This window comes from Lipotes vexillifer, unplaced genomic scaffold (genome assembly GCF_000442215.2).
Source record: "Lipotes vexillifer unplaced genomic scaffold, Lipotes_vexillifer_v1.1 scaffold639, whole genome shotgun sequence".
Lineage (NCBI taxonomy): Eukaryota > Metazoa > Chordata > Mammalia > Artiodactyla > Lipotidae > Lipotes > Lipotes vexillifer.
This window is the reverse complement of record NW_006786377.1, coordinates 4,480,291-4,490,044: the sequence shown is the minus strand read 5'-3', so window position 1 is coordinate 4,490,044 and position 9,754 is coordinate 4,480,291.

Here is a 9,754-nt window from a genome sequence, read left to right as displayed (position 1 = left end):
ATGCCTTAGTCTTTGGACCAAATAGCTCAGCACTTTATTCAACAGATTTGCCTTGGAATAATTTTGGCCATCTCTAAAAATCAAGTAAGTCTTCAAAGGATGAAAATAAGTTCCCTTCAAGGAACTGCCGACACCAAAGGAAATTAAAAAATCAAAGGCCCAAAGGTGCATAATGAAGATGATATAGTTTGAATTATTTCTCTGAATTATTTTCCTTGTCTTCTAGTTTCTTTCCCTGTAGTTCTTTCATCAATATGGACAAAGAAAGCACTTCGGGTTCATGGGGGCTGAGCCGGAGAACAGAGAAAAGGAGAGAGAAAAAAGCAAGTCATGAGAAACATTGGTCTTAGCTGTCCCACTCCAGGGCCAAATCCTGTTCAGGGGAGTTTGAAAACAACCATATAATTTGGGACTACTATGGGCTGAATGTTCGTGTTCCCCACAAATTCATGTGTGGAAACCCTAATCCCCAATGTGATGATACTGTATTTGGTGGTGGAGCCTTTGGGAGATTATTAGGTCAATCTCATGCATGAGATTAATGCCCTTATAAGAAGAATAAAGCGTTCCCCGCCTCCCGCCATGTGAGGATACAAGTCAGGGTGTGGAATCTGCTGGCACCTTGACCTGGGACTTCCCAGCCTCCAGAACTGGGAGAAATAAATGTTGGTCATGTAAGTCATCGAGTGCATGGTATTTTGTTATAGCAGCCTGCACTGCCTAAGACAAGGGCATTCCCGGAATGGTGGGGTTTCTTTGTACTTCCTTGGAACAGACGTGGGATATATGAAGCCTCTTGGAGAATCACTGGGTTAACATAGTGCCAACCAGACAGAGGCTAGAAGTGGCTGAGGAAGGATTTGAAGCCGAGATGGCCTGAAGGCCCCTCAGGTCTGCCTTGGGCAAGCAGGGCGCCCTGAAATCCAGAAAAGTTCCTGGGTCCCTCGAGGTGGCGGAGGGGGCACAGAAGGTTCAGAGCTGGAGGTCACGTCACGTGGGGTGAGACTTTGAAGCAGAGACTGTTAAGCAGATGGCCCTAAACTAGGAGCCACACCAGTCAGAAGCAGAGGGGCAAACAGAGAGCCGTGGACTGCAGTGGCCGTGAGACACAGCGCCCGCGCCCCTGCCTGTGAAGCACCACACTCCCTGCGTGGGACCATCTCGGCCAGGAAGAGGGGGAGCCTTTGCAGGGAGTTTGCGCCTTGAATTTGACTGAATATTAACCCCAAATGACCAAGTATAGTAAGTGTGCCCTGAAAGAGATTGTTTCCAACCAAAAAAGGCTGAGCTAGATCAACTCCTGCCATCCCTAAGCCCTACCCTTTGAGGAAATAGGACCTGAGTGAGATGTGATCAGTTACAGGAAATAAAGTGTCCTATTTCTATACTTTAAGCAATGCATTGGGACTTAAACAAATATCCACACTTTAAATGTGACAACACTCATTTGGATTAATACTTTTTAAAAAATCCCATTACTTTATTTTCATATCTTTTAAGCAAGGCAGATGAGTCAATCAAATCACTGATCTAATTAAAGGCATAAAAGATATCTTGTGATAAATGAATATTTGGGGATTCATATTGGTACTCAGCTACATGGAAAGCACCAGGCATATTTCATAATAAACCAATAACACTGCATTACACAAAGTTCATCTGAAAAAGAATTATTCAACTAGTTATTGGAAATAATGTTTTTAGAGGTCCCATGTAATTTCCCACTTTCCCAGGCTTTTCTTTCTTTCTTTTTATTTTTTTGTGGTACGCGGGACTCTCACTGTTGTGGCCTCTCCCGTTGCGGAGCGCAGGCTCCGGACGCGCAGGCTCAGCGGCCATGGCTCACGGGCCCAGCTGCTCCACGGCATGTGGGATCTTCCAGGACCGGGGCACGAACCCGTGTCCCCTGCATCGGCAGGTGGACTGTCAACCACTGCGCCACCAGGGAAGCCCATCCCAGGCTTTTCTTGCCCCCTGCAGACTCCTTGGTCTCTCTGCCAGGACATCCGACTCTCTCCCACAGAAAATGTGCCTCAGATACAGTCAATGTAAAACCTGCACAAGGAAATCAAATCCAAGAGTTCAGAGTCACAGCACTCTTGGATCAAAAACAATCACCAATTCAATCATCTATTTTTCTTACTTGCTTACAAATAACTCTCAAATCTAAAAATCACTTCTACACTCAAAGGACAAAGGTTTGTAAGACAATTTTAAAAATCAAAGAAAAATTATTCCTTTTGGAAATGAATATTGGGATTCTCTAAAGATTTAAATGACTTTGCTATTTACAATGTGTAACAAACAATTTATCATTTAATTACATGCTGCCTTGCATTATTGTCAAATTGCTTCACTTATGAACAATCCTGTCTTCCCGAAAAGATTGCAAATTCTTCGAAGGCTGAACAGCTGGTCTTACACTTTTCTGTTTTGCTTCATGGCAATTCACAGAGTGGTAGGCACATAATAGTGCTAAATATATATTTATTGGATGATTGCAAAGAACATATTGATTTTACACTATATTAACATAGATTGAACCTGGTCAAGAATTTTTAAAAGAAAAAGATAAGCAAAAATTTGAATGCAGTTTAGAACCTCTTAGGAGCACTGTGAAAAATAATTCAGCCAGAAAATCCACTCTAGTGTAATAATCTGTACTGCAGAGATTCAAAAATATGGTCCAAACAGCAATCTGCCCTGTAAGGTAACATATTCAATATTTGGACATATTAAGAAGGTTTTTCTTTTTTCATTAATTGTAAACAGAGTTAATTTTTTAGGCTTTTTATGTAGACTGAATGAAGACTCTTAAAGAAAATTCACTGTAGAAAGAAAATAGCCATCATGGGCCCACCCTTTTCTCAGAGTTGGAAGCTATCAGCAAATTGCCGCGATGAGGCTTCACTGTGCTATGTTAAGATTAGGAAACAGCGTCTGCACTTAACAGTACCTTTTTGGATAAGTGGTTTCTTTCTACAAAATCTAAGCCATCTCTGTCTTTTATGCATTCCCTATATTAATATTGTTTTCTCTGCGGGATCTGTTTAACTATAATAGAATCAAGAATTTCTGCTCAACACTTGCCTAAGAGCTAAGAGGCCTGTGAGCACTGGCTCGAAGGGGAGAACCTCTAAAGAACCTTTAGACAGAACTCCAGTTGCTTCCTGTGATTGGGGTCCACCATTCTTAGCAATGCTGCAGTTTCACAGATCTCCGCTGTCCCTTTCCAGGCAGGGTTGCCACTGTCCCCCAAACACATCTCTGTGCTCTTTCTTTCTCAGTTAGTTCTCATTACTTGGCATGCCCTCTGGGCTACTGCCCAGCGATAAATCCTCCTTATCCTACAATCCAGCTCCCAATCCAGCTCCTGTACCACCTTTTCGGGAAAGCTTTTCAGACTAAGTCTCCCGTATCTGATATTCGTTATTCTCATCGTCTATTTCCTCATCTGTAAAATGGGGAAAATAAGAGTATCTGCAGCATGAGGTTGTTGTGAAGATTAAATGACAATTCAGGTAAAGAGATTAGAACATGCTAGGAATGTAGCAATACTAACATAGTTTAGCTATTATTTTAAATACAAAATACTTGAGGTATAAGGGCCCTTTGGTTTAATGCTTTCTTTGTTTTTCTGCTTATTTGTTTGCTTGCTTTCTTGTTTATCTATTTATGCCTTGTCTCCTCAGGAGAGGGGTGAGAGTCATAAGGGTGCAGGGGTGGAGAGCACCTCTTGTTCTTTGTGTGTGTGTGTAGCTGTGCGCAGAAAGATGTGCTTGCTACACACTGGGAGCATACGGGGAACCTAAGACCAAGTTCCCGTCCACTCAGTGGACCAGGGACCCACAAGACTGGAAACCAGCAATGTTTTAATGTTGTTATTAAAACCTTATTCTTTCATTTGACTTCTCAAATCTGAGGCAGAAAAACAGAACAGGCTGGCTTGTAATTTATTGTTATTACAATAGGGACATTCCAACTCAACAACTTTCCTGAAACAGCCCTACTTTTAGCAGAGCAGTAAAAGAAGAGGGTCTGAACACAACCCTGGTGGTCTTCCAAGGCCAAAGCTCAGAGAGCTTGGTTCTCCAAAAGAGTGAACACCCCAGTCCCTGAAATTAGCAACGTTCTGAAGACAAGCAATACTTCTGCCAAGGTGAATGGTAACACCTGGCAAAACCCATGGGTTCATATTCCTTTTGTGATTCCATGAGGCCTTCTGTTTGTTCTTTTTTTAATTGAAATACAGTTGATTTACAACATTGTGTTAGTTTCAGGTGTACAGCAAAATGATTCAGTTGTGTGTGTGTGTGTGTGTATATATATATTTGAATATAGTTCCCTGTGCTATACAGTAAATCCTTGTTGTTCATCTATTTTATGTATAGTAGTTTATATCTGTTAATCCCATACTCCTAATTTATCCCTCCCCCCTCCCTTTCCCCTTTGGTAACCATAAGTTTGTTTCCTATGTCTGTGAGTCTGTTTCTGTTTTGTGTATAGATTCATTTGTATTATTTATGAAATTCTGCATATAGGTGATATCATATGATATTTGTCTTTGGCTGACTTACTTCACTTAGTATAATATTCTCTAGGTCCATCCATGTTGCTACAAATGGCAATATGTCATTCTTTTTTATGGCTGAGTAGTTTTCCATTGCATATATAAACCACATCTTCTTTAGCCAATCATCTGTTGATGGACACTTGGGTTGTTTCCACATCATGAGGCATTCTTAATCACAGGAAGCAGTTGAATTGTTAATTAGACTGTGGGTCATGGAGGTGGTGAGGGATTACTTCATTCGTTCATTCATTCTTTTTTCCCCTCAACAATGTATTTTTCATCTCAAACAACTCCTTCAATGATCATTTGAATGTTCCAGGAGGATGCAGACCTGCTCTCCACTGTGCATCCATCTCTCATCCCCAGTTGGCCAGCCATGGAATAATGAGAGGTGACCCATTGAACTTAAGATCCTTCATATTAAAACTAACCTCATTCAATAAATATTTACTGAGTGACCACTATCTGTCAGACTATTCTAGGTGCTGGGGAAAGAACAGTGAATGAATGAGACAAAATCATGGCCCTCATGATGCTTGTTTTCCAGTGAGGAGAGATACACAACAGATAAAAATACCAACATGTCATATTATGGTAAGTTCTACAGAGAAAATTAAAGAAGGTCAAGGGAATAAAGAATGCAGGTCATGTGTACATTTTGTATAGGGTAGTCAGAAAAGATTCCTTGGGTAAGGTAACATTGTGCAGAGACTGAAGGAAGTCAAAGGGCAAACAAACCATGTAGAGATCTGGGAAAAGAACTTTTGAGGCAGAGGGGACCACAACCGCAAAGGCCGTGATGGAGGGGTGAGTTTTGCTGGTCTGATGAACAATGATGAGATAGGACGAGTAGGGAAAAGTGACAGGAGATGAGGTCGGAGAGACAATGGGGCCAAATAGAAGGGCGCTTGTAGGGCACTAGAAGAACTTTGGCTTTGACTCTGAGTGTGTTGGGAGCCACTAGCAAGTTCTGTGCAGAGGAGTTACCTCTGGCTGCTGTGAAGGGGATGAAATACAGAGTGAAAGTCTGGGATCGAGAAGGAGGAATGGCAGGGACTGCTGATTGCCACTTAGTAGTCACTTGTCCTTTCTTACTTTAGTAATAGGACCCTGATTCTTTTGCGGCAGCAGTGTGCCCAGCTGAAACCTCTATTTCCCAGCCCTCCTTTGCAGCTGGACATGGTCCTGTGATAATGTTCTGGCCAAAAAACTGTAAGAGGATGATTCATAGCATTTTCGGAACACTGCTTTAAAAGAGCCCACTCCATTTGGAGGAAGACTTTTTTCTTCTTTTGCTTCCTCCTGTTGCCAGCCTGGAATATAAGCATAAGGGGTGGAGCTCCAGTGGCCATCCTGAATCATAAAGTTACCTTTAAAATGAAACCACATGCTGAGGATGGTGAAAGCTCTGATGGTTCCTTGATGAGAGCGTGGAGATGCCTCACCAACTCTGCACTGCCTATTTCTGAACTTGTTTCATATGAGAGGGAGATACACTTCTATTTTGTTTAAGCCATTGTTATTTTGGGTTTTTCAGTTACACACAGCTAAACCTAAATATAACTGACATAGGAGGCCACTGCAGTAACCCAGATGAGAGAAGATGGTGGCTTGGACCAGAGTGGTAGCAAAGGAAGTTGGATGCTGGATACTGTTTTGAAAGTAGGGCCTATAGGATTTGCAGATGGGTTAGATACAGGAGTGAGAGAAGGAGAAAGACTAAGGAAGACTTCTGGGGTTTGCCCCTGAGTGATTTGATAGTGCCATCATTTATAGAGATGCAGAAGCCTTGGGAGAGAGTATGCTTGGGTGTGGGGTTGGGTGGATTCAAGAGTCTAGGGCAGTGACAGACTAGCCTTGCTAGAAGCAGAGAGGGACACAGTGAAACAGAAGGAAGGATAGAGAGAGGGTTTAGGTTGGTGGGGAAATGAGGTCACTCCTGTCCTACTGCTCTTATTTTCTCAATAAAGCATGCGGCCAGGCCGTCAGCTGAGACAGAAGAGATGAAAGTAGTGGGAGTAGAAGAGAGAAGTATGAAATAGCCATTTTAGAGAGTGGGGTTGCTGGACAGCAATGAGTGAGCGTCCAAGGAAATTTGTGCTAAAGTGAAGCAGTCAGAAGTGCTGGGTGTCTTCTGCAATCTGGTCCAGTAGCACTGCTGTGTTATCTGGGTTTTGCCAGACAAGTATGTACCATGTAAGACGACAGGAACATGGGAATGAAAGGGTGTCTGCAAGATAGGGATCAGAACGATGGATCAGGAATCAGAACTAGACAAAGGAGGAAGTAAACATATGAGATGGGTGATGGGTTAAAAAGTTGAGGGTTCTTGAAAAGACTGAAAATTGCTCGAGTGTGGGCGCTTGTAACATGAGCAGAGGAGAGAAGGTGATGATGGCCAGGGGTTGGGATTGTTGAAAATGAGTGGCTCAGGTGAGAGAGATGAAAATCACCAGAGAGAGAAGGGATGAGAAAGCTCAAGCTATTAAATAAAGGTATTAAATGAAGTATGTTGAATTATAAGACTAATAATAAATGTTGTTCACAAATTCCTCTAGTTAGTTGGTTTGTTAACTAGTTTGAATAAAGATACCATTCATCAGTATAAGTACTTTAAATTAAAAGGTTTTTTTTTTTTTTTTTGATGGGACATTTATAGGATTTCAAAAAACAAAGTTTTACCCAAACATCTAAGTTTTTGTGGGGTGAAAATATGAAGCAATCTTCTCTATGTAAAATTTCTTTGTGTCCTAAGATCCGTTCTTTTCCCTCTGTGAGTTTTTTTAGGCAGTTAGTCCATTAACACAATCTTTAAAAAACTGCCCGGTTTTTCCCCTCTAAAATTTATTGATTTATTGATTTTTGGCTGCATTGGGTCTTCATTTTTGTGTGCAGGCTTTCTCTAGTTGCGGCGAGCAGGGGCTACTCTTTGTTGCAGTGCACGGGCTTCTCATTGCGGTGGCATCTCTTGTTGCAGAGCACGGGCTGTAGGTGCATGGGCTTCAGTAGTTGTGGCACGTGGGCTCAGTAGTTGTGTCTCACGGGCTTAGTTGCTCCGTGGCATGTGGGATCTTCCTGGACCAGGGCTCAAACCCATGTCCCCTGCATTGGCAGGTGGATTCTTAACCACTGCGCCACCAGGGAAGTCCCCCCTCTAAAATTCTTCATGTCATAGCTTATTTTTTCTAAGCCAAATGTTGCCACCTCGTATTTTCCTCATAACTTTTTCACTGTTTTCTAAACTCCTATTCCCATATTTAGTTATTTTTTAAGATGTTTATTTCCTTTCTTCCTGCTCCAACTGTTATAACCTCGCTGTTGCTCAGATTCCTTTCCTTAGGAGAAAGAATTGGGAAGTTTCCCAACTCATTCTGTGAGAGAAGTTTCTAGACCCTGGGGGTCTTGTGAGCACAGAGGATCTTGTACATTATCCTACATCTAATGAAAAACATCCAGATGATAGGGCCAGGCGTCAGGTGCGGGTCCGATTTGTCACAGGTGGTCTCTGAAACATGATGCAAATTGCTTTGCTCCTCCCGTCTCCTAGTCCCTCGTCATTAACTCAAAAATTATTAATTGGGAGCCTATTCTCAGCTACTCAGCATGCTGATTAAAGTAATTCACATTAGTGGGCAATGACTGATTGGCTTAATTCTCTCAGGGGCACTCACATTTGTAAAATGTGCATATTAATCCAAATAAATCTGATTCATGGAATAAATGTGAAACAAACCATTAACACTTTATTTTAGGATTTTCTGTGTTAGAACACAGGGACTTCCCTTTTCTTTCCGCCTCAAAGCAGCCTTCCCATTCATGAGCAAGTGGGCCAGGACAACATAAAATTGGGAAGCAGAGTGTGTGTGTGTGGATGTGTGTGACACCACTCACCTCATCCACAGCTGTCTCCAGTTTATGATCTATGTGTCTTCTTCGGGAATCAGAGATACTCACGTCTGGATGACGGTTAAACCGTATTATTCTTAAACTGTAAACTCTTGATCTCAGGATTCTACTCCCTGATTTTCCATAGAAACTTTCTCAGCTACCCAACTTTATAAAGGTTTTCAGGAAAACAGTCTTAGAATCATAGATGTCCCTGGCTCCTGGTTCTTCCTTTAATCGGTTGTCAGTCACTGGAATGTACAGAGTGAATATGAAACCAGAGGTGTGAGGCAGGCACAAGGAGCCTGAAATTTCCATTTCTGTTTCTCAAAGTGGCCTGGGCTAAATGCGTGTATCCCATCCTCCAATCACCGTGCAAGTTATTAGGAAAAGCACCCTGACTGGGAGATAGTACCATGCAGTGGTTATTATAGTGGGCTTGAGCGTCAAACAGGTTTGATTGTGGCACCCAACTCGACTCCTGGTATCTCCGTGACCTTGGGCAAGTCACTTAGGTCTCAGTTGGCACAGCTTCTATATCTAGCCATGTATTACTCTTACTGAAAGTGTGGCTGATGAGAGCAGCCCTTTCTGTGCATCACCCACCCTCGCCAGCGGATCTGTGTTTGATGCAGCTTTCCTGCCCGGAAGGTGCTCTTTCAGGTCCAGAAACTTCCCTTGGAAGGAAGGGTGGCAGCGATGAAATGGGTATGCAAGGGCTCTTTCCCCTTCACATCTGCTAGAGGAAAGACCTCCCTGAGTCCGCCCTATAACACCACCCCCACTTGCCTTTCTGGTCGCTTCCTGGATGAGCAGCTGTAGAGCGAAGGCGAGCGAGAAGCAAGCGTCCTCCTCTTTCTCTTCCAGGAGTTGGGGCGATGAGCCTGGCCCTATGGGGTCATGTTTTAATTATAATTGACACCACTTGCTCTTTTACCATCTCAGCAAAGTCTTGAACCTATCTCCAAGTACCTTTCATCGACCTTTTGTAAACAGCTCGGCACACAGAAGGAGAATCAAGTTTCTGAAATGAGAAAACAAACAAACAAAAACCATAGAGTACTAAAAGGAGTCGTGCTTCTTCCTGCCGGTGACTGTTTACGAGAGGGGAGTCAGCGGGGCCCCCAAGAGGTCGCTGGTGGCGCAGGAACTGAGGCCAGACTGTAGAGAAAGGGGGAAGGAAAAAAAGCCCCAGAAACTTTCTTCCCTGTAGCGAATAATCGCCGCCCCCCCTCCCCCGCCCTCCCCCGCCCTCCCCCGCTCCAGGCAGAGGCAGTAACGTGACACCCGAGAGAA